Source organism: Phaseolus vulgaris, chromosome 9, assembly GCF_051622355.1.
Source record: "Phaseolus vulgaris cultivar YP4 chromosome 9, ASM5162235v1, whole genome shotgun sequence".
Lineage (NCBI taxonomy): Eukaryota > Viridiplantae > Streptophyta > Magnoliopsida > Fabales > Fabaceae > Phaseolus > Phaseolus vulgaris.
Genome location: NC_143506.1, coordinates 34,111,946 through 34,120,778, shown reverse-complemented (window position 1 = coordinate 34,120,778; position 8,833 = coordinate 34,111,946). Strand labels below are relative to the sequence as shown.

General features: G+C 28.3%; 1 pseudogene across 1 annotated transcript; it reads right to left on the bottom strand.

The window, feature by feature from the left end:
• Positions 1-2,843: 2,843 nt before the first annotated feature.
• LOC150025275 (potassium transporter 5-like) lies at positions 2,844-6,186 on the bottom strand (annotated as a pseudogene). Its single transcript, XR_016515803.1, has 8 exons — positions 5,995-6,186; positions 5,688-5,913; positions 5,373-5,621; positions 5,216-5,257; positions 4,841-5,093; positions 4,477-4,757; positions 4,110-4,367; positions 2,844-3,946 (listed from the first exon to the last, which is right to left on the bottom strand). The product of XR_016515803.1 is annotated as a potassium transporter 5-like (transcript).
• Between the last annotated feature and the right edge of the window lie 2,647 nt (positions 6,187-8,833).

Genomic DNA, 8,833 nt, shown 5'->3' with positions numbered 1-8,833 from the left:
TTATAATCTAAATAAATCAATAAGACATTATATAATACCCGTGAACAACTATTACCGCACCAAATAATCATTCATATTGAATATGATTTTATATTATTACCACAATAATGAATTGAAATGAAAAAAAAAATGGAAATGATTAATAATATATTTTAACTTTTTTTATCGGCAATAATATATTATAAAATAGTACATGTAATAACTAGTGGTTTGGAGTTTCAGTGAAAACACAGAAGATTAATGGTAAAATATAAATAGGTGATTTCTTCTTTATTTTTTATTTTTTATTTTTTAATTAAAACATATTTTTCTTTATTTTGATACTGGATAAATTTGTTTTTGGGTGTTGATATGCATGATTTCAAGACAGCAAATTATCCCTGCACCTCAGAACTTCCTTCTTGCATCTCCATTATTTAAAATGAAATTATATTTTTACCTTTACTAAATTCTAAAATATTAAAATCTTATTTCTTTATTCCCATTTATTTTTTACATTTTATTTCTCTTTCATTCCTCCATTTCTCTCCACATCATTGGCACTTTCATGGTCTAAGAGAAGTTGCATTTTCAGGTGAGGCTTGCAAGCTTGAAAAAAATACAGTGAAGGTAAGTTCTTTTATTATACATATCGAAATGTACAAATCAGTATATTAATAAAAAATGTATACTTGTTTCTATATTTTGGTATATATATCTGAATTTAATTATACATACTGGATTGTTCGTTATGTGCACATTTTTTTTAATATCGATTTATACATTTTGGTATGTCTAATCGAGTCCAGAATATTATATCGAAATGCACAAATTGATATGCTGCTAATTATAATACATGCATATCTAGTTCATTGTGAAGTTTTTTTTTCTCATATCCAATCTTGATTTTATGAGGTGGTTTTAATTTTCTTATAAGAAAATATGAAACCTCTTATACCTACATCATGTACATGTAATATTTTCTGTTGTTGTTGCTCTCTTGATTAAATTCCATTCTCGCGAAGTTTTTTTCTGACCTTTTGCCCTAGATGATAAAACTTCCACCATATGTGATTTTTAGTTTGGAGAAAAAATTTAGTTTCACAACATGTTTGATTATCTTTAAAATATATTTATACATTAAAATTTTGCCCGAACATAATTTTGTACAGAAAAAAGTTGGACTTCAATTTGCAAACTCAGTTAGAAATGTAACTCAAATTTTCAAATTAATCCAAACATGTCCTTGCAAATTCTATTGATAAATATGAAATTACTTAACCTTTTCACCTTTTGTTCCCAGCATCATGAAATCAAGAAATAAGCTTTTTTTTAATTCCTTTGAAATCTTATTCCATTCAGATATCGTCAACTGCATCCTATTTACGTTTGAACTTAACAACCACTGTGGTGTATGGTTTCAACCAACTAGTCCTCCTTTACAAGTGCAATATAGAGGTAGACCTAGGTCAGCAATGATAAAAAAATTGACTAAACTATGTTAAACCCTTTTAAATGAACCTATTTCATAATATATTTTTAAAGTTATTTTCCTATTTATGTAATTCTAACCCGATTAACACTAACAATTATCTATTATATATCCTTGAAAAATAATATTATTTAAAAAAAAATAAAAAATATAAGAGAATCAATTTAAATCAATAATACAATTATGAAAATCTATACTTCAATAATTCAAATCAATTTATAGAAAACAAATGTCTAATATAAGTCAGCAAATCTTTAAATTAAACAAAATCTTTTTTAAAATCAATCTCTAAATTTATCAATTTATATACTTATTACTTTATTTATAGAAATTTAAAATACTACAAATAATTAACAAGAATTTCATGTTTTTATCAAAATTAAATTTAAAAAAAATAAATTTCTTGAAGGTATGATATACCTGCATATAAAATCACTTCGAAATAAAATGAATGACTATATTTTCATAATTCAATAACTCAAATACTATTTGAGATTACTAATTATCAAATTTATTTGAGATTACTAATTATCAAATTTATAGGATTAGTATATACACTACAAGAACAAAAAATAATTAGTTGTTATAATGATTAAATTAGAGACCATTTTAGGGACTAAATAAATTTTGGGTTTCTAAATTAGTTTCTATTATTGTTCAATGATTTCTAAATTCGTATCTAATTAGCAACCAAGGATTTTACTACCAAATTTAGAATCTAAATAATTGATAGTAAAAACCTTTGTAGCTAATTAGATACCAATTTATAAACTATTTAACAATAATATAAACTAACTTAGAAACAATTTTTTTTTTTTAGTTTTTAAAATGATCTCTAATTTAGTTACTATTACAATTAATTATTTTGGTTTTTTTAAATTAATTTAATCTACTAAAATAAAGAATGTTTTATTTTAATCATCTAAATGAGTTAATATTAAGAGTGAAAGTGGATTTAGTTTTAAATAGAATCTTATATTTAAAATTTGTTGATAAAAAAATAATATAAAGAAGATATTCAATAGGATGGTTAAAAAATTAGTCATATTCATTAAAATATTTTGTAACTTAATTTTGGTAGGATACTCTTATACATTAAACTACATATATATTAATTAGAAATAATAAATGCATAAAAAAAAAGCTAAACAATAAACTTATAATAATAGAAAATGTAAAAACAGTAAATACATAATAAAAAAATTGTAAAAACAATAAACGTATAATAATAAAAGAAAATGTAAATACATTTAAAAAAATTCAAAAAAAACACTTTTTTATGTAAATACATTTATAAAAATTAAAAATAAACACGTAAAAAAGAAAAAAAAGTTCAAATCCATTTATAAAAATTAAATACAGTAAACACATAATAAAAACACAAATAAAAGTGTAAATATGTTTATAAAAATTAAAAAAAAGTGTTTATTTCCATTGTGTAGGGTATGACATGGACATAAATGATGCGTCATATTTCGTATGTCATTCCCACCTTGAGAAGTCTTGTGCGTGGGATTGCCATGAAATTTTGACCTTGTCTAAAGTTCTTTCGGAAGAAACTGTACACATAATTCACAACAATCTTATTGAAGATGGAGGAGTTTGGATGAGCCACAACCTCGGCTTCTGCCAGCATATACACTACGCCTTTCTCCAATGCTCTGTCTATGAAATTGAGTTCCTCTTCGGTGGATGAATTGGCGGCACTCCCTCCCATTGACCGAATAGAGGTGGATGACGCCGATGCTGATTGATTTTGGATTATTTTGTTGGAGGAATGATGTGTTTCCCTTTTATCACTACTCCCAACAACGGTTGCTTGTTCAGTTGCATTTTCACTTACCTCCACCTCCGCCGTAGAGTAGTTATGTTCTTGAACGTATGCCTTCAGACTTTGTATCAATTGCAACTCAAACTCCACAGGATCCCCAAGCACGTCATTGTAACCATGCCTCACAACACACCGAAATACTTTGTACTCTCTTGGCTCCACTTGTCAAAACAAGAACCTCTCCTCCGATGCAACACTGCTCACTGGAATAGCCTTAATGGACACAAACACAACAATTGAGTGGATGGACGGAATGCTACCTATGAGGTGTGAGAATATGGGAGGAATGCCTTGTACCAGCTTGGAATACATAAGTCCGATTCCTGGCACTCGTCTTACGTCTGGGTTGTTTGCCACTTCATTCAAATACGCATTTGATACCTTGTTTTTCAATTCAAACATGTATCTTTCTTTGTGCACATAATGCCAAATTCCCATCACCATAGTCAAGAACAGAGCTAATACAATTGGAAGATATCCTCCTTTTGTGAATTTGGTTAGTTGAGATGAGAAATAAACTATCTCAATGAAACCAAATCCGAAGAAGAACAAAGCCACACGCCAAAGACTTTTTTTCCATAAAACAAGCATTATGAGTGAAACTAGAGTTGTTGTGATCATCATATCACCAATCACTGCAATCCCTGCACATATTCAAACAAACATGCATGTAGGTAAGTATGACTTCGAGAAATGATACTTTGACAACCATAAGAGTTATATATAACTCTTGATGTGATTGATTTAGATATAAATATATATAATAACATAACATACATAAGAAGAAGAACTAGCATGAATACCTACCATATGCATGACTAATCTTCTCTGTGGTCTTGAAGGCAGCACAGACAAAAATACATGCGAACATGAACATGTAGTTCATCTCAGGAATATAAACCTGACCCTTATGTTTTTTGACGGAAGTGTGCACCACCTTAACTCTTGGAAAACAACCTAGACTTAGGGCCTGAGATATAATGGAGAATGCTCCTGAAATCATTGCTTGACTTGCTATAATGGAAGCAGTAACAGCCACAACAAATGTTGGCCAATACAAGGAATCTACATGTTATTCACAATTATAATTCACTCAAAAGAAAAATTAATTGATTAACTGCGTTTATTAACAATGTGTTATTAAAATATGGAGTTTTAAAATTAAACAATTTACATGGAACACAGGCATAGAAAGTATTAGCCACATTCTGAGGAAACTTTCGTAGATATGCTGCTTGACCGATGTATGCAACCAGTATTGTTGGATATGTAATGCAAGAAAAGCTAATCTGCAACACATTATTATATTGCATCATCAATTTAAGTGTAATTATTCAATCAATTGCAAATGGAAATAATTTATTTGAATAAATTGAGCACAAGAATAAATATATTTACTTACTTGAATGGATCTTACATCAAAGTGACCCAAGTCAGCAAACAAGGCTTCCGATCCTAAAATTACATGTATCTTAGTTAGTTGGAATAAAAGGTTGATATAATTTAATGTAGAAAGATTAAGAAGATATGCTAATCACCTGTTATGCAGAGAAAGACTCCACCAAGCGATAACCATCCATCCTTGCCATTTCTTTTGAAATAATCAAATATATATTTTGGATAAAAGGCACGTAATACTCTGATATCATATTTGAATAAATTGTAAAGCCCAATTCCACCGATGAAAAGAAACCACACCAAAATTATTGGAGCAAATACGAATCCCGGTACCGAATCGTTGTGCGGAAAATAAAATTACCAAAATTGCTACTATGATTCCCACAACAGCATCTGAAGAAATAAAATATAAATTCAACCATATTAATAACATTAATAGTAATATTAATAACATTAATAACAATATAAATAATATGGAGAAGAAAAGGAATAATGTGAAGACATGGATGACTAACCTTGACCTAAGGATTTACTGATCCCACTTACTGCTGAAAGTACTGCAGATATACGAAGCAATGTAATGATATAATATGAGAGGAGAGGAGCTTAATTGTGTGGTAAATATGTTGTGACATTAATTTGTAAAAATTTGGATATAAGAAATTGAGGAACCTGAGATTGATGGAGTAAGAATTCCGTCTCCTATGACCATTGAAGTTCCCATAATGGCAAGAAAGAGAAGCCCAACTCGTGAAACAAGACTGCCTTCAAGCTTCTGCTTCAATTTGTGGACCCATTTTACTTGACTGGATGGCGTTTCAAGTCTGTAGTTAGAAAGCTCCCTGTCCTCTGGTTGTTCATTTGGAATCAAACTCATCTTCATATGTCTACATATCAACGAATACAGTGCAAAAGCTCCACCTGTGTTGGGTTGGGATCATCATCAAACATTTCAAATCTCATTAGAAGAAGAAGAATGGTACGTACCGTTGCCATTATCGTTGGCCCAGAGTACGATGAAGACGTATTTGAGGAAAGGTAGGAGGGTGATGGTGTAGATGATGAGAGACAAGACACCAAGAATATCATCCTCATGCTTGATGATTCCATTGGTGAAGACGCTGGAAAAGACGTAAAGGGGTGATGTACCAATATCACCGTACACAACCCCTATGCTTTGAAATGCTAAGTATAAGGTTGTCCTCCAACCCATCTGTTCAAACCCCACCAATAATATATAAATCACTAAATCTATTCATTCATATCACATTCTCTATATCAACTCAGATTATACCTCGTAAGAATTTTGTGCAACCATTGAAACTCTTCCAGCCTCTAAATTCAGAGAATCTACTCGCCTCAGTTTTGAGCATGATACCTTTCGCTCTTTCAGCTTCGCCTTCCTCTCTGCATCTGCTCTTCCACCATTCTCCGCCACCACCTCCTCCTCCTCCCTCCTCATCTTCTTTCCGTACGCTTCTCCCTCTGCTTCAGAAATAAGATACGTATTATATACATATTATAGGAGACGAAAAAATAGTTGTACCTAAAATTAGTTGTATCTATAATAATAAATTAGTTGTATCTAAAATTAGTTGTACTTAATATTCTCGACAAGGAGAAACTTCTCAAGCAAGATGATTGACCAGGTACAACTAATTTATTATTATAGATAACAAACTTGGTCAATCATCTTGTGCTTGAGAATCGTGATGGCGACGTTCTCTCCGCTTTCCACGTGCCTAGCGAACTTTACCTTGGCAAAATTGTCCCTGACCCAACAGTGATCGTCATCTTTCTTTTCCTCCTGTGCCTTTCTCTCTATGCAACAATCCTTCTTTTCTCTCCTCTCCTGTGGGTTTAGGGTTTAGGGTTTAGGGTTTAGGAATAAGATTAGGAATGGTTCGAAAGAGTAAAAGAAGAAGTGAAGGAATGCAACTTTGTATGATTCAATGAAAGTAGGGGAAGAGTAAAAGAAGACTATTTGTCAAGAATGCATAGAATGCATGTCCTCAAAACTATTAGTTGTTATTTGGATTATTGATTTTTATTGAGGTACATTCGGATTAATACGAAATTTGGATATTCTTTATTAGATGGTGTTATTTCGATTAAAAAACATAAGTACCTATTTTGCTGTATTTAATTTTTATAAATGGATTTGCACTTTTTCATTTTTTTTTTCTTTTTATGTGTTTATTATTTTTAATTTTTATAAATGTATTTACATAAAAATACATTTTCTTTTATTATTATACGTTTATTTTTTTTACAATTTTTTTATTATGTATTTACTGTTTTTTACATTTTTTATTATTATATGTTTATTTTTATTTTATGTATTATTATTTCTAATTTATATATATATATATAAATTTATAAGAGTATTTTACTAAAGTTTTGTTACAAAATATTTTAATGAAGATGACTAATTTTTTAATTATCCTATTGAATCTCTTTTTTATAGTATTTTTTTATTAACAAATTTTAAATATAAGACTTTACTCAAAACTAAGTTCACTTTCACTCTTAATATTAACTCATTTAGATGATTAAAATAAAACATTCTTTTTTTTAGTACATTAAATTTATTTTAAAAAAAATAAAATAAAATAAAGGTCACACTGCAATAATGGGTAAATGGAGTATGCTTTTTCCTTTTACAAAAAATAAATAATTATTTTTTTGATTACGCAGGTCAGTAGGCCAACTTGTCAATCCCCGTTGTTGGCCCGTGCAGGATGCGGGTTATGCGGAGCGAGTCAAAGCGAGTTAGATTAATGAACCCAGCTTGCACTTTTTGGTAGCGGGCTGCAGACTGACCCGCATTGCCACCCTTACTAACGAACGAATGTCTAGAATGTATGAGAGTTTGAGGAACGAGTGAACTGGTTTGAGGAACAAGAGAATTAGTTTGTCTTCATTTTTTTTAATAGCACTATACATTCAAAATTATTTAAAACCGATTCTGGTGGATGTTTTAGAGAAGCATAATTAATTTTCCGAGTTTTCCTAATGCAAAATCGATTTTGCGTATTTATGTAAATGGTGCAAAATTGATTTCTGATTTTTCCAAATGGTGCAAAAATCGATTTTCGAGTTAAGGTTTATCTGAGAGAATTGATTCTATGACTTTTAAAGTTCGAAAGAGAATCAATTCTCACTTGTCTCTAGAAAAATGTTCTGTTATGCTTTTTTTTTTCTTTTCAAATTGGATCTTGGGTCATTTTGATGGTTACAGTGAGTGATTCTTTGTTTCTTTTCATCATACGGTTTCTTCTTCTTCTTTTCTAAATGTATTTAGTGTTTTTTTTTATTAAATGTGACTATTGTTTTTAACTTTTAAAAATGTATTTATATTTTTTTATATATTTATTGTTTTTATTATTAATAAATGTATTTATATTGTTTATATGTGTTTATTATTTAATTTATATTTTTTTATTTACTTTTCTTTATTATTATGTGTTTACTCCGTTTTTATTATTATGTTTACGCTTTACTTTTTTATTTTTTAACTTTACTGTTTTTATTTTTTATACTATTATGTGTTATGTGTTTTTAATGTGTTTATTATTTTTAATTTTAATAGTTGTTGTTTACAATTTTTTAGATGTTTACTGTTTTATTTATTTATTTATTTGTTTATATTTTTAATTGTTATAAATGCATTTACGATTGATGTGTTTATTGTTTTAATTTTTAAAAATTTATTTATATTTTTTTATTATTATTTGTTTACTGTTTTTATATTTTTTATTATTTTGTGTTTACTGTTTAGTTTTCTATTCTATGTTTTTATTGTTTTTAAATTTCATAAATATATATACATATATATATATATATTGTTATTTGTTTTTATATTTTTTATTAACAAGATACTGTTTAATTTTTTTATTTGTTTACTGTTTTTAATCTTAATAATTGTATTTACATTTTTTTTGTTAGATTTTTACTGCGGTTTTCATTTTTTTTATATATTTACTGTTTTAAATTTTTATAAATATATTTACACTTTTTTTTATTTGTTTACTGTATTTAATTTTTAGAAATGGATTTACACTTTTTTATGTGTTTATTATTTTTATTTTTTATAAATATATTTACATAAAAAATATTTATTTTTTTCAGTT